The sequence below is a fragment of the Gekko japonicus genome, unplaced genomic scaffold (genome assembly GCF_001447785.1).
Source record: "Gekko japonicus isolate JY-2015 unplaced genomic scaffold, Gekko_japonicus_V1.1 scaffold619, whole genome shotgun sequence".
Lineage (NCBI taxonomy): Eukaryota > Metazoa > Chordata > Lepidosauria > Squamata > Gekkonidae > Gekko > Gekko japonicus.
The window spans coordinates 17,972-41,716 of record NW_015170293.1 but is presented as its reverse complement, the minus strand read 5'-3'; the positions used below and the strand labels follow the sequence as shown (position 1 = coordinate 41,716).

General features: G+C 42.9%; 1 pseudogene; it reads left to right on the top strand.

Annotated features, from left to right (window-relative positions):
• The first annotated feature begins 21,305 nt into the window (after positions 1-21,305).
• LOC107116046 lies at positions 21,306-23,377 on the top strand (annotated as a pseudogene).
• Positions 23,378-23,745: the final 368 nt, after the last annotated feature.

Here is a 23,745-nt window from a genome sequence, read left to right as displayed (position 1 = left end):
TCCATGTGTAGATTTTCTGCATAAGGCCTAGAAAGCATCAGTGACGGGCATAGTACTAACCAGGGGTCATTTCATAGAAAAAGAGCTAGGGGGATGCATTAGCATAACTCATTAGCATATGCCGCACCCCCTGACATCAGGGGCCCGGCGGTGGACCTGCAAGGCTAGTTCTCATTCTAAATTTATCTCCTATTTGCATAATAAGTACTTCATCTCTCCTCAGATTTTGAAATTGATCTATTTCTCAAATAAACTGTTAATCTCACCATTGCTGGGTAAACAGCAAGTTTATTTTCCCATTCTTCTAAGCTTGGATAAATGATTTCCATTTTGCTGCATACATTTTTCTAGCTGCTGTCACCATATATTTTAATATCTCTTCCAAAACATTTGATAATTTGTTGGGCAATATTCTTAATAGCATGTTCTTAGCTTCCATAGGGAATTTAAATTTTAATATGTTCTGCATTTTTCTATGTATTTCCTTCCAGTATCTTTTTGCTTTTTTACAGGTCCATATGGTAAAAGATTCCATCTATATCTTGGCATTTCCAGCATTTTCCTTTGTAATTTGTGTCTACTTTCTCAGTATCCTTTAGAGTAATATACCATCTGAAGAATATTTTATACCAGTTTTCTCTTAATGCCTGGCTGGCTGTGAACTTAATTTCTTTTCCCCACAACTGTTCCCACTGGTGCATTGGTATTTGCTCTCTGAAATTCTGCATCCATTGAATGCTTTGCTTGCTTCCCAAATTGTAGTTGAGGACATTCCTTCTGGATTATTTTTTAAAAATTCTTCCAGATCTTTTTAGACTTGTTTATTACATCAACTTGCAATAAAAGAGCATTGTTTAGTCTCCATCGTCCTCTTGATTTTCTATTCCATTGCCAAACTATCTCTATAGGGTTATGGTCTGCAAATATCTTCAGTTAAATCTCTGCTTTGTCTAGAATCATTGTTAAGTTTTTTGATATCCAATTCATGTCTATTCTTGAGTATGTTTGATGTCTATCAGAGAAGAATGTAAAATTACTGTCTCTTGGATGTTTGATCCTCCAGTCATCTTCTAATGTCATCATTTCCAAATACTGGAATACATTTTTTGGTAGTTTCCCACTTCTAAAATTTCTGGATCTGTCCTTCATTGGATCTAAAACTCCATTCATGTCTCCAAAAACCATTATATATTAATCTTGGAAGTCTAGCATAGTTTGAAAAAAATCTTAAAAAAATATTAGTTTTAGCATTGTTTGGTACATATATTGTTCCTAACTTGCCTTCTGGGAGTCTCTTTTTCCGGATCTCTTAATTCTTCTATTACTTCTAGTTGTGGGTTGTTTATATAAATAGCTACTCTGCACTTTTTATTTAGGGCTGAGGCAAGATATACTTTACCTAAGTTTTTATTATTTAAAATATGTTAATATTTCTTCTTTATGTGAGTTTCTTTTTTTTTAATTATTTTTAATTATTTTTTCAAGGGAAAAAAGGTGGGGTACAAAAGGGAAGAAGGGGAGGAGGGAAATGTAGATTCAACAAGTTTGTTAAATGTTATGAATTGTTACATACAACAAGTAAAATCAAATGTATTACATAATTCAAATATAGAAACAATTAATAAAACATCAATTTTACAGAATTTTGTGTTAGTCTCTTTAAGGAATAAACAAAAACTCTCCTAAAATTATCAATAATATAATAATGATAAAAGAGAATACATCTTTAACAGTTAAACGGACTTCTATACTAAAAAACCTAAATATTCTCTTGTTTATCTAAATCTGAATTTTATTCTTACTGATTATTTAAATACTAATGGAATACAAAATGAAATATAGAAATTATAATCAATATCCTCATCCTCATCATCCTCATCATATTTAATGTTCTAGTCAAATAATTCCAGAACTAAAAAAGAAAATAGTGAATTATTCCCATAATATGAGTAATAAGCTTGCCATTTCTGCCGAAATTCATTCAATGGTCTTTTGTTTATATAATTGGTTAATTTTGCATACTCAGCTGGAAATGTAAAAAACAAGCTGGCACCTTTTATACGTGAAAAAATTCAAGATATTTTAAAAACTACAGTAGACATATGGGAGCAGATTGAAAATCAGGAAGATTTGGGCAGTAATCCTGTGTACATTTACCTGGGAGTAAGTGCTGTGGAACTCAGTGGGATTTATCTGCTTGGGTAGATATGCTTAGGATTGCATTGTAGGTCCAGAAGGATCTCTCCATCTGTGGAGGTCAAATATTAAAAATAAGTGTTAAATTATGAAACTCTAATCCCATTCCTACAATCTGGGAGTCAAAATGCCCTCTGTGTCCAGAGTTTAGATTTTCTGTCTTGTCAGCATGAACCAGATTCCCAATCTTTATTTATTCCTTCTGGGAGATCTACAGCAGCTGTTTCACTATCAGAACTATCCACTCATAATATTCAGGTAATCAGGGTTTTGGGGAAACTGGAGTATGAATGATATTATGTGATTTATGACAACCCTATGAAAGAACAAAACTTCCTATCATTAACAGCCTTCTTCGGGTCTTGCAAACTACAGGCCATGGATTCCTTTATTGAGTCAAACCATCTCATGTTGAGTCTTCCTCTTTTTTGCTGCCTTCAGCTTTTCTGAGCATTATTGTCTTTTCCAGTGAGTTTTCTCTTCTACACAGAGAACCTAATAATACAAAGATTTATAAAATCAAAGTTATAGAAGTTCTCAAATTCCTGCCATTTATAATGCCTTGCATCCAGAGCCAATCTCATTGTGTGTGTGTGTGTGTTCGTGTGTGTGTGTGTATAAACTCAAAGAAATCTTTAATAACCTCAATAAACGTCCACAGAGAGAATTAGGATATTCGTTGCATCTCAGTTAATTCTAATAAGAATCCTCCTCCTCACATAAAAAAGACATAATGTGTTATTTATTACCTGTATTTGAGAAAGGAATTGTTAGCTGCTTACTCCATAAAATTGTTCTAAGTGGTTCACAATATCATTAAAATCAGTCATCATCAAATTCTGTGGTTAAAAACATAAAACTGTACACTATAAATGCAACAAGTAAAAACAGCAGGTAGAAACAACCAGTTGACCTCTCTCAGCCTAACCTATTTCACAGGGTTGCTGTATGGATATAATGGCTGGAGAAGACTACCTGAGCTAAATGGCAGACAGTTGGGATAAAAATGTATTTTTTAAAAAAGATGTTATTTTACTTAGACCACAAGGAGAGAGATCATACTTTAAACCAGGGGACGTTCCTCTAGTACCAGAAGCCTTCCTCCAGCCTGACTTCTTCCAACTTAAGTGGCTCTTCCAAGCACATCCTTAGGCTGTGCTACGATACAGTCCACAGTCCTGATACATCAGTGGTAGGGTTGCCAAGTGTCACTTACCTCTTCTGCGGGGGATTCCCGGGTGGGTCCCGGAGTGCGTGTGCGCCGCATGCACGTCACCAAGAAGTGACGTTATGACGCCGGGCACATTGGGGGCGGGGCTACGACCATACAAGGGAAAACCATAGTTTTCCCTTGTATTGCCGTGGCCCCACCCCCAGCGTGCCCATGTCACTTCCTGGTGACGCGCACGTCAGGGAGGAGTTCCCCCCGGGGCCCGATCCGGCGGCGGCGGGGAACGGGCCTCTGGGGCGGGGTTTTCCCCGCCCCCCAGGAGGACTTGGGATCCCTAATCAGTGGCCAAATACCAAATCTGAAAACTCTCTGTTTGCTGATTCCCACTGATAATCTCATCTTTCATCACTATGTTATTAGAGACTGCAATATTTTGGAACAAAGAATTGGAAGCAGCAAGCAGTCATAGGAGAACTGGAGGGAACTCTTTCATGGCTGGATGCTTCGAGTTGAACTATATAAGCCTATAAAATTCAGCAAGGATGGCAGAGAGAGGCCTGCCATGGTTTGTAACATATTCATGTATTGCTGGTAATACTTTGATGGTTTGCTGTTAGGTCAAACATTGCACACATTATAGGAAGTAGGCAGCTGTGAGAGACAGCAGCAGCTGATATCAATTTCAGCAGTAATATTATATTAAGAAATGGGATGCTCTTTGTCTTCCTTCAAGTGTTTTTTTGTCACCCCAAATAAGATATGCCTGTTGTCTACAGGACCCATGCTGGGTGGGAGCAAGCTTAGGAACATCAACGCCCCTCCTTGTTGAGGTTCCCCAAGCAACTGCTTTGGTGAAGACCAGCCCTGTTCTTTCCAACATCTCAAAATAAGCAGGCCTTAATATTTAGATTTCTGAGGAGAAAGAATAGAGCTGAAATACTGGAGGATGCGGCATGTCAGTTTGGTGTAGTGCTTAGGAACGTGGACTCTAAAGAACTATCCACTCATAATATTCAGGTAATCAGGGATTTGGGGAAACTGGAGTATGAATGATATTATGTGATTTATGACAACCCTATGAAAGAACAAAACTTCCTATCATTAACAGCCTTCTTCGGGTCTTGCAAACTACAGGCCATGGATTCCTTTATTGAGTCAAACCATCTCATGTTGAGTCTTCCTCTTTTTTGCTGCCTTCAGCTTTTCTGAGCATTATTGTCTTTTCCAGTGAGTTTTCTCTTCTACACAGAGAACCTAATAATACAAAGATTTATAAAATCAAAGTTATAGAAGTTCTCAAATTCCTGCCATTTATAATGCCTTGCATCCAGAGCCAATCTCATTGTGTGTGTGTGTGTGTTCGTGTGTGTGTGTGTATAAACTCAAAGAAATCTTTAATAACCTCAATAAACGTCCAGAGAGAGAATTAGGATATTCGTTGCATCTCAGTTAATTCTAATAAGAATCCTCCTCCTCACATAAAAAAGACATAATGTGTTATTTATTACCTGTATTTGAGAAAGGAATTGTTAGCTGCTTACTCCATAAAATTGTTCTAAGTGGTTCACAATATCATTAAAATCAGTCATCATCAAATTCTGTGGTTAAAAACATAAAGCTGTACACTATAAATGCAACAAGTAAAAACAGCAGGTAGAAACAACCAGTTGACCTCTCTCAGCCTAACCTATTTCACAGGGTTGCTGTATGGATATAATGGCTGGAGAAGACTACCTGAGCTAAATGGCAGACAGTTGGGATAAAAATGTATTTTTTAAAAAAGATGTTATTTTACTTAGACCACAAGGAGAGAGATCATACTTTAAACCAGGGGACGTTCTTTAGTACCAGAAGCCTTCCTCCAGCCTGACTTCTTCCAACTTAAGTGGCTCTTCCAAGCACATCCTTAGGCTGTGCTACGATACAGTCCACAGTCCTGATACATCAGTGGTAGGGTTGCCAAGTGTCACTTACCTCTTCTGCGGGGGATTCCCGGGTGGGTCCCGGAGTGCGTGTGCGCCGCATGCACGTCACCAAGAAGTGACGTTATGACGCCGGGCACATTGGGGGCGGGGCTACGACCATACAAGGGAAAACCATAGTTTTCCCTTGTATTGCCGTGGCCCCACCCCCAGCGTGCCCATGTCACTTCCTGGTGACGCGCACGTCAGGGAGGAGTTCCCCCCGGGGCCCGATCCGGTGGCGGCGGGGAACGGGCCTCTGGGGCGGGGTTTTCCCCGCCCCCCAGGAGGACTTGGGATCCCTAATCAGTGGCCAAATACCAAATCTGAAAACTCTCTGTTTGCTGATTCCCACTGATAATCTCATCTTTCATCACTATGTTATTAGAGACTGCAATATTTTGGAACAAAGAATTGGAAGCAGCAAGCAGTCATAGGAGAACTGGAGGGAACTCTTTCATGGCTGGATGCTTCGAGTTGAACTATATAAGCCTATAAAATTCAGCAAGGATGGCAGAGAGAGGCCTGCCATGGTTTGTAACATATTCATGTATTGCTGGTAATACTTTGATGGTTTGCTGTTAGGTCAAACATTGCACACATTATAGGAAGTAGGCAGCTGTGAGAGACAGCAGCAGCTGATATCAATTTCAGCAGTAATATTATATTAAGAAATGGGATGCTCTTTGTCTTCCTTCAAGTGTTTTTTTGTCACCCCAAATAAGATATGCCTGTTGTCTACAGGACCCATGCTGGGCGGGAGCAAGCTTAGGAACATCAACGCCCCTCCTTGTTGAGGTTCCCCAAGCAACTGCTTTGGTGAAGAGTTCATAACCACACCCAACACACACACACATCCCTAGTAGGTCTATTTACAAGCAATTATTCTGTATTGATACCTCTCTCAAGGGCAGTTCTCTCAGAGCTCTCTCAGCCCCACCTACCTTTCAGGGTGTCTGTTGTGCGGAGGGGAAGGGAAAAGAGATTGTAAAGTGCTCTGAGACTCCTTCTGGTAGTGAAGAGCGGGGTATAAATACTCTTCTTCGTCTTCTCTTCAGTTGCTTAATACTGGGTTGGGTCCAGTTAATTTGACTAGTGAATTTCAGAAATGATGATTCAGGTTCCACCTGCTGGGTAACAAGAAGGCAATGGGAGAAACCACAGAGCCAAAGCTAAGAATGTCTTATAAAAGAGTGACATAAAGCACTAGAGCAGAAAATTTTTGATTGTGCTGGCTGATTTTTTGAATTGATTTAACAGTACTGCATACCGCTATATTATGATTATCTTTGGTTTAATGAAATGGCATGTTATTTTAAGGTGCTTGTGTTTGTTTTTTTATGTTAGAGGCCTATAGAATTGTTTCTAAATAATGGGTTAGGATCAGCCCTGCACAAGTTGTGACCTCCAAAATCAGATATGTGCCAAAGTTCACATAGGTTTTGTAATCGCCCTGCACATTCATCAAGGATATAGCACGTGTACATACTAGGTATTTTGGAATGATTTGTTGCAACTACAAATCCTGCAGACTGCATCGCAAAACAACTTTGGTAAAACACGTATATACATCAAATAAGCATCCCCAGCCCCACCTACCCCACAGGGTGTCTGTTATGGAAAAGGGAATGGAAAGGGATTGTTAAGCCTTTCTGAGACTCCTTCAGGTAGTGAAGGGCAGGGTATAAATCCAATCTCTTCTTCTCCTTCTTCTCACTTCTGTAGATAACACATTACCCATGTATTGTGCTGAGAATTCTTCCCTGTTTTGCCCAGTTGCTTCTGAGTAGATTTATGTGGTGAGGTTCAAAGCTGCACTCATTTTAATTTCAGCACAAACCTCAGGCAGCTTTGGATTCTTTCAAAATTTCTGTCTCTGTGTAACATGGATCCTGTCCCGGGGTGGGGGGTGTAATTTCCAAGGTTAAAAGACAGAGGGCTCCCCCCCCCGTTAGAACAATGCTTAGATTCAGAATACAATCCACTGCTGCAAATTCATTTGAAGTATACCACTTTCACATATATAGTGACCCTAATGTAGAAGCATGCATGGGGAATTCTAGAGATAGCCTTGATCAGCTCCTTGGAGAGGAAGGGTGGCCCGGACAGGAAATCCATGAAGGCTGTGAGGAGATCGAGATCTGCCCCAGAATGCTGCAGGAGGGAGAGCCACTTCCTGGGCGGGAAGGGCTGTTTGATATAGTGGAGCTTTTGGGCGGGAAGTCAGTCTATCAGAATTGAGGGCAGTCTGTCAGAAGTCTGAAGCCAGTCAGGCTGTCGGCTGGAGTCTGCAGGAGGCAGAGGCCATGTTGGGAGTTGTGCTAATCTAACCTTCTCCAGTGGAAGCAAGTCATGTGCCTGCCCTGCAGACCATCTAGACAGATTATGTGTAGAGAAGGGAGAGATGGAGCGATTTTGTCACATTTATTTTGATTCTTCAGTTCACTGTTAGTATGCCTGTATATAGTTGAGTGGTTTCAAAATAAATCCTTTTACTGTTGACATTGAGAAGTCCCTCTGTACCACATAGTTCCCCCAGCCACTTGGACACGCTAGGAGTGGGTTGGGGGACTCCCTAAGGAGGAGAACAAGGGCAAAATGGTCAGTTGCCAGCTCTCCAGGGGAGCCCCAAAGATTGCCAGGAAGCCCCGAGGTGGGTTCCTAGCAACATCAGGAGGAGGGTAGGAGGCTGTCCCACCTAACCAGAGCGCACGACAGGGGCAGTGGTGGCAGCAATACCCGGAGGCAGTGGTGAAAAACTGCCCCTTCAGGTGCCAGGTCAGGCAAAGGAGGGGTGGGCAGAGTGGGGCCCACCAGCTGACACAGGTCCGTTCCGCCACACCCAGAAACAGCAAAATTAGATTTATCGTGACTGTGGTAGGCCACCATGCATGGCTGTGAACTTTGTTTGACTTAAGGAGTCACACTGCCAATCAAAAGGGGGGCTATAAAGTACTGAGAGTGATGCATGGAAGAGTGATTTCAGCCCATACTTTATTATATACAAGAGAACTTGAGATGCTTTAGCGGGACTCATGGCTCGTTTATATTCTTGTTCATAACCACACCCAACACACACACACATCCCTAGTAGGTCTATTTACAAGCAATTATTCTGTATTGATACCTTTTAGGATCTGGGCTGGCCGGTTGGCTAATCCTTTGGATCCTTCATTCCTATTGTCTCTGGAGGCGAAGCTCACCCAGCCCGCCTGGCCACATGTGAGCCTCTCCAGGCAGGCGGACGAGCCCTCCAGTGCCTGTCCGCCGGCTCCCCCCACCCCCTCGCCCCCAGTCCACGCCGGCGGACGAGCCCTCCAGGGGTTTCTGTTTTCCATACCTGTGCTATTAATGTCTTTGCTACAATTAACATTAAAGAGATAAGTTCAGCTTTATTAAACGTTAATGAAATGTTATCCCAATAATTAAGCAAATTAGATTCCAGAGTTTTTGGAATCGTTACTCCAGTGATAGCTTACATTTTTGGTATAAGCATGTCCCAAAAAGCCTTCATCTTTGGGCACGACCACCAGCAATGGAAAAATGTGCCCTTCTGACTACATCCTTTCCAACATTTCAGATCTTTCAAGGATATAGAATAGAATAATTTTAATGGTATCATATACCACCGTGAAAAAGGTTTATAATTTTGGAGTCTACGATTCAATGATTTAGTAGTATAGAGACTGGATGACTACATTTTAGACCATTGTTCTTCTGCCCACAAATTCTTGTATTGTGAGAAAGGGAGAAAAGTGCTTCTTTCTCTACCTGCTCTATCCCATGCATAATCTTGTAAATCTCGATCATGTCACCCCTCATTTGTTGTTTCTCCAAGCTAAGGAGACCCCTCATTCGTCGTTTCTCCAGGCTAAAGAGCCTAAAGCGCTTTAACCTTTCTTCATAAGGAAAGTGTTCCAATCCTTTTATCATTCTAGTTGCCCTTTTCTGCACTTTTTCCAATGCTATAATATTCTTTTTAGGTGTGGTGACCAGAACTGTACACAGTATTCCAAATGAGGCCACACCATCAATTTATACAAGGGCATTATGATGCTGGCTGATCTGTTTTCAATTCCTAATAATCCCCAGCATAATGTTGGCCTTTTTTATTGCAGTCGCATACTGTCTCCACATTTTCAGTGAGTTATCTACTACGACTCCAAGATCTCTCTCTTGGCCAGTCTCTGTATTTATAGTTAGGATTTTTGACCCCAATGTGCATCACTTTGCACTTGGCCACATTGAACCCCATTTGCCACGTTGATGTCCACTCGCCCATCCTTGATAGATCCTTATGGAGTGCCTCACAATCCTCCCTGGTTTTCACTACCCTGAACAATTTTGTGTCATCCGCAAATTTAGCCACTTCACTGCTTACTCCCAACTCCAAATCATTAATGAACAAGTTAAAAAGCATTGGATCTAGTACTGATCCCTGTGGTACCCCACGGCTTACCACCCTCCACTGAGAAAATTGCCCATTTATACTCATTCTCTGTTTCCTATTAATTAGCCAGCTGTTCATGTCTAGCTGGTCATCAGTATTGTGGCTTTTCTGACTGCAACTATTTGAGTGCAACTCCAGCTGCTTGACTGAGCTAGGAATGATGTGGTCAGCATTTACCTGGCTCATTGTTTCCACCTAGCTAGAGTCTAGAGCATATGCTGTCTAGCTCAGTCAGGGCCAGTTCTTTGCTGCTGAGTGATAACGGGTGGGGTGAATCCATTGCCTCCAAGCATTTCCATTGCCCTGTGATGGATTGAAATAGAACTCCTCATATGTTTCCTGTTTATCTTCCAGACCAATGCATGCTTACAAAAGAGTCTTGCAATCTTTCATAAACGTTAACAGAAATTCCTTCAGGGTTCAAGCCATCATCTTTGCTAGTGATTTGCTGTTTCCTTTTTTGTCCCCCCAGCTCTATGGATAAGTGGGGGATTGTGGTAGCTACACATAGACAACCACAAATTTGTTCTTTCTATATGCATGCAAAGTCCAAAACCATCTGGAGTGAAATCCACATGCTCCATGCAAGAAGTCAAGCCTACAGCAATGTTACGCAATGTGCGGCTAGGGATTGGCCATTCTTCCAAGCAGAAAGTGAAATCTACAAGCTCCCAGCCAGCTAGCCTGTTTGTCTGCCCAAAAGAAAATGTTTTCCTCAAGCTGTCATCAATTAGCTTCCTCCCTGAATTGGGTCTGTTGGCGCCCTTCTGCTGGCTTCCTGTTTTCACACATCTTCCTGTCGATTCGCTACATAGGAACATATGAGGGCGAACGCACATGCGGAAGTGTAAAAAGAGCCCACACACATGATTACTCACACCTCTTCTGCTTCAACTTCCGTAACGTATGAAAGAGCTGTGGAGCTTATGTAACTACTGGGTTTGTTGTGGCTGGTCATTTTATTATTGAACCCCTGATTATTATTATTTTTTTAAAAAACACAACCCACAAACTGTGACACATTAGGTGCCTTTCTCAAAGGCCCATGATCCAATTACAAAATAGAGTTTAAAAAGAAGAAAGGCAAAAATGAACATGAAATAAAAAAGGAAAGAGGCGATTAATAGGACTGCTTGGGTACACAGATACTGTGCAAACAAGATTCCCTTGTGCCTATGAAAGAGTGGCTAAAAAAAAGAAAATTGAATCACACAGTCTATCCTTGTGTGAGAGAATGAAGAGAGTCCCCGTAAAGGCAATTTGTGGACGAGCTGGAAGAGAAACACAAATTCGTCAAGGTCAGCCAGAGGCTAATGAGGGGGCTTTTAATAGAGCGATTGTATTGCCCCAATTTCTTCCATCAAAGCTGGTCAAGATGCTTTATTTCTGAAATATTGTAACCAGAGAGGCTCCAGTCATATTGATGGGCCCTGCTGCCAGTTTGCTGGAGGGTATTTGACATAATATGGACCATTTTTCTCCCTGGCTGGTTGGGTGCTTCACAGGGAGTTACACTAATGTGTGGCTCCCACAAGGGGCACTTCTCACCCTCCCCCAAGGGCATGGACCCCGCTGTTTTGCTAAGTGGGACTGTTGAACAGTGATGATTGAGGACTCGCATATACTTCCACCATTCAAAGATGCCTCTCTGGAACTAGGCAGTTTCACATTATTTAATTAGGAAGGCGCCATTCCTGCAGCTCCTGTTTTAGGGTGGCTCAGTGGGTTGTTGTTTTCCCCCCGTTCTCATCCTCTCTTTTCCAGGGAGTAACGGCAACCATAAAATTCCTGTTGGGCCAACAACTTGGCAACTGCCAAAATGAGCCTGAGGACATGTCATTGCTACCAAATAATTAAAAAGGGGCTTAATGAAACCAAACATCTCTTCTAAAAATATTATGAAACAAAACATTTTATTCCTTCCTTTCTTCTGCTTGTTTCTAGGATCATGGGAGAGACCACCACCCCCATTCTGCTAAGCCAGAGGTTTTCAACCCATGTATTAGGACCCTCTGGGGCATCTCAGAACCCCATTTGGTGGGTCGTGAGTTGCCATTTTAAAGAGGAGTGTTTTGTTTTTTTAGAAGGACCTTGTTTCCCATCAGTTACATAGGAAGCTAGGCATCCACACTTCCTGCCTCCATTTGTACACATAGCAAACCAGCAAGCTGAAGTCATTCAATGGTAGAAAAGCACAGGCAGGTTCTCCTCTTGGTGAGGTCATGTGACTTCCTGCCATGAACTTGCATCTCAGTAGATCCCATGCTGCTGTCTGGGGCTAAAGGTTGGTCCTAGTCCAGAAAGGTTGAGGACCACTGTTCTAATCTGCCTTTTGTCATACCCCCCCAGACCAGCTCCCAGCCAGTCATCTTGTTGCTATGCTAGCCATGCTACATTGTGCCCAGCCATTCCCAATAGTCGCCCCTTCTCCGGATGGGTCCGGGAGGTCACGGCCACGACCGGGACAATAGTCAATAATGTCAAGGACTGGGAAAGGATAAGTTTACTTGATTTACGTGGTCATGGATTTGCCATGGCCCAGATTAGTTTAGAGGCTCTCCAAGAACTTTGAGCTGTACCCTGACTTCTGTTCAATTCTCATCTAAGGTAGAGGCAGAGTGTGCTGCCTCCAATGGCCAAGTCTGGACAAACACACACACACACAGAGATACAAACAGACTAAGGACATTGGGATTCTTGTTTTACACAAGCCCTTCCTTTCCTCCCGTCCCTCCAGGACTGTTAAAGAGGACTTCATTCCTAACAACCCACATAAAATACATCCTGAATTAATTTGTTCCAAAACATGTTTCAGCAACAATAGTGCATGGTGTATTCCAATGCACCTGGGCTTTTAGATAAATCATTACTGTGCTGGCTTTGGAAGTTACCTTGTCTGAGAAACGGGAGCAATATCCGGGCTGGACATCAGCTTATTCCCATTCATTCAGCTGATACGCTTCAGATACCTCCTAAGTTGAAAACGGGCCAAGATGTCTTTATCTTTTGATAGAACAGTAGCTCCGTGAGTGCAGGGGATTTCATGGGATGCTTCCCACAGCACTCCACGATCCGTTCAAGAAGTTATCGATCAGGGGGTTTAAGGCCATGTGCACAAGAAATGTGTGTATGTGTGGCCTAGTGGCCTCTAAAGTATGTGCTGGGATGGCCTTATCCAGTCAGCTGAAGGACGGGGCCCGGAGGCAAAACATGGCTCAGTTCTGGTTTAGAAAATCTGGCCATTCTTTGGAGAGCAGAGAGTTCAGCAAACATTTGGAACTTCAATAGTATCTTATTACAAGGCAAACAATTTAGAGGAAGTGGCCAGGGGAGTTGAAACCCTTTTAACATCCCCCCCAAAAAACATTGAACTAGAATCTCAAAAGCCCTTGGCTACTGTTTGGGATTCCCCTAAAGCCTATAAAGAAGCAGCCCATCTTAAGAAAACAGGGTTTTAAAAAAGACTGGCAGTTGTACAAGAAATGATCCCTTTAGAAAACAACCATTGATCTTACCCCCTTCACTCTAAAACTGTCTAGAAAGAATTACAAATTGCTCAGAAAACTATCAACTGAAAAGATGCTTTTTTAAATACAAACTATATTTATGCAAAGTAAACAAAAGTGATTTATTGGATGAAGAGAATAAGCTTCCCCTGGAGCCCTTGAATGGCCTTTTGACTAAGCTCAAGTGAGTGTAGAATGGAAAGAGGAAGGGATTGGTGGTGTTAAGACAGAGAACTGGCCTCAGTGGTAGAACAGGCACAAAAACGCCTGGAGCCGGCCCTGTCTACTACTGTGTTTCACTGTGTGTGCACTTTCATTCCTTTCAATACAGTGTGTCTCCCCTCCTCAGACAACCATGAAAGACATGAACATCTCCCTGGCATCTGTGCACATAGGAAGATTATTTAGGGATTTCTGGGTATGTGGTTGGTACAGCTTAACAACACACAGTTCTGTACATCAACAAGTTATTGCCAAGAAAACATGAAGATCTCAGAAAGCCCTGAAACCAGTAAAGAAAAAACACTCATCTATGCCTGTCTTGATCTGAGGCCTAGGACTTCCAAAGTTGCTTCAGATCATTATAGCAAATGAGCTGGAGCTGAAAGCAGTCTGACTCACAGCCACATACCTGCTGCAAAAGTGCCGTAAAGCAACTCGATGAGATCAAGTAAGACCCAATGGAACTCACCTCCTTTGTGGCTCTTCTGAAACCAGTAGAGGTCCACAGATATAAAGCAGTATCTCATCCTGTTAGGAAGGAACAAATGATGCGCTGGGAGTGGCTCCAAGGGATGGTCAAACATTACTTACTGGAGAAACTGTTTGGTATCTAAAAGAGAAATCCTCTCATATATGTGGTTGGTTGCAATGTTCAGATGCTGATTTCTTACACATTTTGGGGTGCAGTGCCATATTAGAGAGCAGTGGTGTGTGTGTGCTTGCATACCTAAAGGTCATGGTGATTTCTGGCAACCCCTACTGGGGGCTTGGACATTTTTCAGAGAGGTGGCTTAATCAGTCTGCATCTGTGTCCCTAGCCCTGGTATTCTTTGGAGGACTCCCAATTACTTGCCAGGGTCGGCCCTGCTTAGCTTCCAAGATCTGACAAGATCAGGCTTGCCTGGGCTATCCAGGTCAGGGCGAGAGCAGCTTTGAAAGAGGTATATGGCAATCTCACCCTCTTCCCTCCCTGACTTGCAGGATTTTCCCTCCACTTTCCCTTCCTTTCTGGCTGAGCAGCTTCTTTTATCTACTTATTTGAAGATTTATGGTAAATGTATACTTCTGAAAGTGGCACACGAGAGGCTTTTGAAAATTCAAACAAATGTTTTATTCAACATAGAGGGGGAAAGGTCAGGTGGAATCAGGGTTAAAGTATCTGAGGTGAACCAATAATGACTCTGAGGTAACTTTGTAAATTCACAAACCCCAGTTAATATGTTTCCAGCAAGTGAGAGTTTTAAGCTTTTCACAAAGTCTTAGAATCTTCGAGATGAGAGGCTGTATTTTTAGTGTCTGCTAAACAGTAACTCCAGTATGCATTCTTAACCTGACCCTTCAGGTTTCAGGAGGCAGGGATATGTTACCGTCCCCAAATTCCCTCTCTAAACAAACCGGGGATCACTCCACTCTTTTGAGCTATCTCTCATTTCAGCTGGGCAGGGAATTCTCTAAACTAGAAGCTCGGTTCCTTTTTCTGGCCCGAATTGGGGTCTTTAGCGATCCTCCCACTCCTACTTGTCACCTTCCTAGTCCTCCGTGTGCTAAACCATGTTCTCTTTCACAGTCAGTTCCCCTGACTCTTTCTTCTCAACTGACGGCTATCCAATGAAATTCATTTGTGCAGCCTGTCACCCTGAGCCTATTCGCGGGATGGGCGGGGTATAAATATAATAAATAAATAAATAAATATATAAATAAATGTTCTCTGGCCTTTGAGGCATTAACGCTTCACAGTCCATCAAATGTTTATACAGCACTTACGAGTTTTCATAGCACTGTCCGTTACAAAGTACTAGATGCATTTAGAGAAATGGTGGGATATAATTTACTCTGTGATCCTCTGTGTCCAGTATTTTCTCAGTTTATTTACTGGACAGAAAGGAAAAATACTGGACTGTCCAATTTAAAACTGGATACTTGGCAACCCTAGAAGTACTCCTTCCCAACTCCGCGAAACTTGCTGCTGGAGTTCTTTAAGAATGATCTGGAAATACTGCATCCCTTGCTATAGTCAGATGTGCTGCTTATTGGTGGTGGTGGAAAGCACTGTCAAGTCGCAGTTTGACACATGGCGACCCTGTAGGGGTTTGAAGGCAAGAGACATTCAAAGGTGGTTTGCCAGTGCCTGCCTCTGCGTAGCAACCCAGGACTTCCTTGGTGGTCTCCCATCCAGATACTAACTAGGCCTGTTTAGCTTCCAACATCTGGCAAGATTGGGCTAACCTGAGCTAGCCAGGTCAGGGCACCCAGCACAATTCAAACTGAACTGAAGACTGATGGTGGGTGGAATGAATAGCGGGCCCCCTCCCACATGGCTCATTTTGGCACACGCAATCTCATATGGGCCATAATATACATTTATATTACTAGTTTTATGATTGGATATTAGAAGTTATCAAAAAGTTAAGATTACATGTAATATCCACACATGAAAACTTCACCATCTTGATAAAAACTTCAGGTTCATTCATATGCATATTCTAAAAAGTTAGAACATTTTTGAATGCTCTCATCTCTGTTCTAGAAGTCTTTCTTGCAGTATGTCACCCCAAAGAAGCAAAGACCACGGGTCACTTCACCATAGTGATATATACTACAGTTTTTACAAAAATATATTTGACAATCTATTGCCTTATATGGTGGGATAATTTATTGAATGCTTAAATTAACATACTATCTCTAACTCTTGACAAGATCATTCTTCCTCACAGAGATTCACAATATGGTTTGTATTGGCCCAATCTCAGTTTGGAACAAAGTTTAGACAATCTTGACTGCGCCTCTCTCAAAGACTGCATAAGATCAGGTGATGGACAGTAAATTTTAGTTCTTAAAATGCAAAACAAGGAATGCCAGTTACATTTTCTGATCTCCAAAAGTGGATTTCTGCAGAAAACTCATCTGCTCACCTGAATTTCAGCCAGTTCCTTTGGCATTGCTATTCCATTCATATTTTCATTCCATTCATATTTTCAATTTTTCACTTTAATTAAGGCAGTTGGTGCATTCATACATTACTTTCTGTAAGAGTTGCTTCTGAATAAGTTGAATAGGACTAAGCTGCAGGTCTCACACTTGCACATTTTGCTTACGGTTGTACTGTAGAATGGGTTTTGTAGTCCTAAAGCTAAATAACACTTTAGCAGTCTAACACTTGGATTTACATGAGGCTGAGAATGCAAGTAAAAGTAGCAGTAATTGACTCAAGTGGTTAAGACGCTGAACTGCAGGCTGTGGAAGGTCAGTAGTTCAGCGGTTCAAGACCCGGGTGCCGGAAGACAGGGTGAGCTCCTGTCTCTAGTTCCATCTCCTGCCAACCTAGCAGTTCGAAAGCAAGAAATTGCAAGTATATAAATAGGTACCACTTTGGTGGGAAGGTAACAGCGTTCCGTGCGCCTTGGTGTTTAGTCATGCCGGCCACATGACCACGGAAACGTCTTCGGACAGCGCTGGCTCTTCGGCTTTGAAACGGAGATGAGCACCGCAACCCTAGAGTCAGATTCGACTGGCTTTCGAGCAAGGGAACCTTTACCTTTACTAAATAAAATAATCAAGTTGTCCTCCAGCTCATGTAGCCCTACATACAAACACTTGTTAAAAGCCAAGTGAATAACCAAAACAGAAGCCAAGATATCATGGCAAAGATAAAGCAAATGCAAATGACCTAAATATATAATAAGCATGAAAAGACAAGTAAAAGGATTAAGAGGGAGGAAAGATAATGAGGTGTATTGGGGAATATAATTTATGGTGGACTTTAAAAGACATTTCTTTAACATGAAGTTTAATGAGAACAGATCAAATTTGTTCACTGGCCTCTTGCATGTCTCTTTAAAAAGCTCTGTTAATAAATGCCAGCATTGAGGATATTTAATATTCCAGTGTGTAGCAGTAGTTGTTGGCTAAAAAGAATGGGCATGATCCAGATGAGAGAGATTAACAGTGCAAACCCAAACAGAATTGGAAAATGAAAACCACATTGTAACTTCTGTTAAAACCAACCAAATAACACAATATGTTGTGGACACGGTGTTGTATTATTTGATGGGTCTTATTTAAAGCTATTACATGACTTTTGCTTTCAACCAGTGTGATTGGTTCCAAGTCCACTGATTTCAGTGAGCTTAAACTAGAAAAACTCTGCATATGATCGCACAGTTTAGCATCTTGAAATCGATGGTACTTCAAAAACTTAAAGTCTGTCTGAATGATTCTTAAAGCCATTTCTTCTAGGTCACCCGGAGAGCTCCATAACAGAGCAGGGATTTCAAACCGGGGGCTCCACAATCCAAGTCCAGCAGGTACTATTCAGTCTATCACACAAGTTCTTCCTCTGCTACCTTTCTTTTACTGGGTTGTGGTAGAACTTTCACCTCCAGAATGTGATATCTTAATGGCCCCTTCCTCATTTAAATTCTTGCAAAAGGGAATGCAAAGGCCCAGGTGCATTGGAGTTCATCTGTGTGCTTAAAAACTAAGCCGTTTTGTGGCATTTTGGATCAGGTCCCTAAGTACGGCCTCGAAAAGTTAAATAGAAGTTAAGAAGGAACAGTAAATTCCCAGCCAATATTTGCCTTGGGTGAGTTATTACTACAGTTACATCACGTCTTAAGCAGGTGCAAGGAAATTTCTCCTAAAAGTGTATACTCCAGAGGAGCTGGATCAGAGGAAGCAGAGCAGGGGGAAAAGGAAGGAAGGGGTAAGGTGGGAAGCAAGGGAGGATGTATTTCTTTGTTCTGGGATGCAGCCAACTAACTAACCACCCTTAGAGTTCTGTGAACCCCAAGAAAGATACCATATGTTTGTCATGGTTAGACTACTTTTTTTTTTACCCAAGGAGTCTGTTAATAATTTAAGAACATAGTTTTTTCCCCCCATTCCAATGCCAAGTTGACCAAAGTTTTTACAACACAATGAATTCATTTCTGCTGTGGAGTACATTAACAAATGGGCAGTGTTAAGTTGTTGTTTGTATTTGGGAACTTCCTGGATGTAGAATTCATGCCTTTCACTCTTGGGCTGCTGCTTCGGTTCCCACATCTGCTGTGGGAACTCCAGAAGAGGCCCCACTGAACAGAGTGACACGGATTTCACTTCCTATAGGATATCTGAACTACTCTGTAAGAGCCTGCGAATTCTAGCAGGTAGGTCTCTCTGTTTTGAATATTCTCTTATTTTCTGAGTTGTTAACTCAGTGGAGTTTTCTACTGAAGATGTAACTCTAGTCAGACCATGTTCTGAGAGAGAAAACAGGACCGTGGTGAGGATGGCCCCTCCCATTGCTATCTTGGCCACACCTACCTCTGCCTGCCCTCAGCCCTACCAGTCCAAATATCTACCAGCCACCACTGGGCTGGTAGGGATGAGAGAGGAAATTTCTAAGTAAATAAAACACATAAATACAGCATTGGAGTCTGGCTCAGTGGGCTTGAAGTACAGTTTGCTGAAAACTGATTTTTCTCTTTTAATTTCTTGCATTTTCTTCTTCTTTTTTTTAATCCCCTGAAGGCAGGGTAGCTTTATTAATTTTTGTTACACCTACATAACTACAAAGAGAAAAAGAAAAAAGAAAAAAAACGGAAAAAAGAAAAAGTGGCCTCCCCATTGGACAATACTGTTATCTAAGTGCAGTTCTGCCTGAGGAAAGAGACAACATTGCTTGCCCAGTGTTGGCCTCCTCATACCATAAAGGCTGGCACATGAATCCCGCTGGTGAGTGGTTGACTACTAAGCTCAACCAAGATCACACATACTATTTCTGAGTTCAGTTTTACCTTAAGCATAAGTAAGAGTAAGACAATAAATACATGGTATTTTAGGATTTTGTGCTATTTCATATTGTTGTTTTAAGTGGTTTTAATTGTATTTTTGTTGTTGGAACCCGTCCTGAGCCTGCTTGGGGGAGGGCATGTTATAAGTCCAAATAAATAAATAAAGTTGCCAAACAACCATCTACTTGATTTTCTCCATCCTCATTGGATTTCCCACAGGGGCAGTCTTAGCCATGAGGCATTTGGGAAACCTGCCCTGGACCCTGCATTGGGGAGGGGTTGACAGTGCCCCACCCGGATTAATTCCAGGGCATCATACTCAAGTTTAGTGGGGCCTGAGAATCACTAAGACCACCCCAGTTTCCTACTGTCACCAGGCCTCTTAGTCCTTATTAGCCATGAAGAAGACAAGATGTGCCATAGATTGCTTGCCACACACACTCCTTATAACATCAACCACAAGAGAGTGTGTCATGGGGGTGGGGCGTGGTCAGGAGCCCAAGCATGTCTAGAGCCTGCTAAGCCCCTTCATTCCGAGTGGTATGACATTGCTCTGTAAGGTATTTTGAAATGAAGCCACATTTCCTGTCTTCTTCAGAAACACAGGAAGTTGAATAAATGGGAGAAAGGGGGAAGTTGCATAGTTTAGCAGAGTCATTGAGGACACTGGAATAGTCTGTTATCTGACAAGACGTGGAAAGATGAAATGAAGCATTTGTGCAAAAATGTAAGTCCTCTGCCAGGGCTTACCACAAAGGGTGCTGGAGACCTTACGTGCACTCTTGTCCACGATGAATAACAAGGGGGATTTGTGGAAAGTAAACAAATCAACATTTTCCAGAGAGGTCCATTCCCTGTCTCTCCACAGTGCTTACAGTTACTTTGAGTCACATTGTAGTAATGAAGGCATTTCAGCTCAGTGATGTTTAGCTTCCAAGATTCTTACATACATTATGATAGTTTTCAGAAGAGCACAGGAAGGAAACATGCCATCATTTAAGGATAACCCTCGACTTGTGACCTTCTGTTTTCTTCAGAGCTCCCTTACCATGACTGCTCTGCCTACTATCAATATGCTGCTGACAAACAGCTCAGAATGAGACTTGTCTGTTATAAATGGGATGTCTCTTATTTTCTCAGAAAAGCTGTGCTTAGGCTTAAGGCTGTGGCCAAAAGAGCTGTACCATTAAAGGAAAGGAAGGAAAGAAACTCTGGGCTGGCTGGGAGGTATTTATTCTTGAAGAAGCAAATGACAGTGGTGGTCGGAAATGCCCATTGTCAATTATGTATGATATACCAGGCCTTCTGCGTGCATCTGGTTGGCCACTTTGTGAAATAGGATGTTGGATTAGATGGGTTATCGGCCTCATCCAGCAAGGCTACTCTGAAGGTCTTACCAACACAGTCCCCTTGTAAATAACTGGTTTCTTGCAAAAAATCATCCCTCCTTTTCTAACTTTCAGAACCAAGCATTACAACCGGTTTAATCAATCTTGGAGCGTCCACATTGGCTACCAATTTGCTTTCAGTCCCAAATTAAGGTGCTGATTTTGACTGATGAACTCATTCACCTTCTCCCCATATGAGTATCACTTGTCTGTTAAGGTCTTCAGGAAGGCCTTCTTCTGTGTTCCCTGTCTATGGGACAGCAAGACACTTTTAACAAAGGAATAAGGCCTTTATAGCTGGAGGACCCAAGGCCGTTCTTGAGGATCTTTCACCTGGTCTTTAGACCAAAATATAAATGTTTTCGGCTGCTATAGAAAACAGGTTGCACTGACCTGTAGCTTACATTAAACGAGTGTCTTCTGTGCAGGCACACATGGGACTGCATCTATGCAGGCCTGCTGCTGGAGAGGAACTTCTCGCTTCAAACCGCTAAGGGCACTGCGTGTTGGAGCTGAAGGCCATTCCTGCCCAAATGGTCACATGCTCCAGCACTGCTGCACCTCCATCCCTCAGTTTCCTCTGAGCCACCACAAGCTTGACCAACAAACGAGTTCACAGCAGGGCAGGAGGGAGGGAATGTGTCCCCTGCACAGAAGACATTCTGTGAACATAACTTACAGGTAAGTGCAACCCTGTTTACATCTTCAGTCTTCTGTGCAGTCCCACATGAAAATAGCGAGCTACTTACTTGGAGGTGGGTGTGATGCTCCACGTGCGGCACAGGAAATGCAGCACCTCTTTTCCCACTTGTGTCTCCATTCTGGCTTGTAGATCCAATGCATAATGCTTCACAAACATGTTGGCTAAAGACCAGGTCGCAGCTTTGTAGATCTCCAGGAGGGGAACCCCACTGGTAGACGTTGCGGAATCAGCCTGGGCCCCAGTGGAGCGAGCGAGCATGCAAGAGAGGCTAGCTTGCACATAGCAGAACTTTATTGCCTAAACAGTCCACCTAGAGATCGTCTGGGGGAAAGTCCTGTTGCCTTTATTCAGACCCGCATAGCCAATAAAAAGAGCAAGGTTCCTCCTGAACAGTTTAGACCTTTCCAAATAAAATAAAGCACACCTTAAATCTAGAGAGAGCGATGCTCTTTCAGTATCTGAAGATAGGGACGGAAAAAATACGAGCAGCATAATTTCCTGGGCTAAGAGAAATCTACAGATTACCTTGGGTAAGAATTCCAGACTCGGACACAAGACCATCCTCTCTTCAAAAATTTTCAAATAGGGAAGGTCAATCCTCTCCCTTGAGAGAGAGGAGAAGAAGGGGTGGCCGTGGGCCAGCCGATCGGGAGCACAGAAACGCCAGCTCCCTGCAGTTAAAGGAGCCCCTTTAACAGCAGGGAGCCGGCACCCCTGGCAGGCGGGGGGACGTCCCCAACGTAACGTCATCGCGTCGGGGATGCCCCGCCCCTTCCAGGAATGCCCCCCAAAGTCCCCCGCTGGGGGTGAAGATAGGACTTGGCAACCCTACTCCACACTGTGGGATTCAACCAGGCCACACTGGCTCCATACTGATTAGGTCTGAGTTGTTCGAGATCCTGATCCAATTGCCTTGCAAAAGCTCTGTCAGAGTGGAGAATCAAATCTGCTAGGGCCAAAATGGGGCTACTAGTATGCAATCTGTGTCCTTCAGCATGATCTTTCCGAACAGCCTGGTAATTAGTGGGAGGGGGAGCACAGAAAAGCGCTCCTTGCCAACAGATCTGGAATGCATCCTCCGGGGACTGCGTGTCACCACAGGGAACAAAAGCTTAGGGCTTTGGTGTTTTATCAGGTAGCAAAGAAGTAAATAGTGGGCGAACCCCCATCGAGCAAAATAGGCTCCAAATACACATCCTTGAGGCACCACTCATGACTGACAGATCCAGTATGGCCCAAAGAGTCTTCTTCCATGTTCTGAGTTCCTATTATGTGAATCACCAGCAAGTCAGTGCAATGAGCCACTGCCGATTTCCAGTTCAGCCTCTCAACAAAGTCATCTGGGATGGTTTCTGCATGTTTGAGAGCAACAACATTGAACATTAAAGCAGTTAAAGCAGCCAAAAAAGAGAGAGGAAGCCAGAAAAGAAGGAAAAGAAGAAACCGGCATACGAGCCCAAGGAAGAGATGGATGAGTGTGAGCAGGCCTTGGCAGCTGAGCCCAAGTCCAAAGACCCCCTTGCTCACCTCCCCAAGAGCCCCTTTGTCATGGACAAGTTCAAGCACAAGCACTCCAATGAAGATACCCTTACGGTGGCCCTGCCTCACTTCTGGGAGCATTTTGACAAGGAGGGCTGGTCCATCTGGCTTCCCCGAGGAGCTGGCACAGACATTCATGAGCTGCAGTCTAATCACAGACATGTTCCAGCGCCTAGACAAGCAGTGCAAGACTGCCTTTGCTTCGGCAGCAACAACAATAGCAGAATTTCAGGCATTTGGGTCTTCTGTGGGCAGGAACTTGCCTTTCCGCTGAGTCCCAACTGGCAGGTGGAGTATCAATCCTATACTTGGGAGAAGTTGGACCCAGATAGCGAGGAGGCAAGAGGCTGGTGAAGGAATATTTCCTCTGGGAGCGGGAGATCAAACATGTTGACACGGCCTTTTGCCAGGGCAAGATCTTCAAGCAAGGCGAAGGCATGAGGACTGTTCCCAAAACATGGACCTAATGAAGATCAAAAAGCCTGTGTAGCCGCCAGTGGCCAAAACATCGCAAGGAGGGAGAGACAGCGTGGCGTTCCAAGATGTGTATTAAAAATCCAAGTGTGCTAGTAAAAAAAGTCATCTGGAACCCATGTTTGTTTATGTAATACATTGATGTTGTATTGTCTATTTGAATCGGAATGGAGTGAGATCCTGAAGGATATCTGAAAAACAAGTCAGGGTGTTTCTAACAGCACATAGTTCCAACACACTGATATGCAACAATAGTTCAAGCCTCAACCATGGACAGTGAGGCCCCAACAATGCACTCCCCATCAATGCTCCCTTTAAGCTGTGGAGCCTTGTGAGCAAAAATTCCATTTTGTGAGCTACT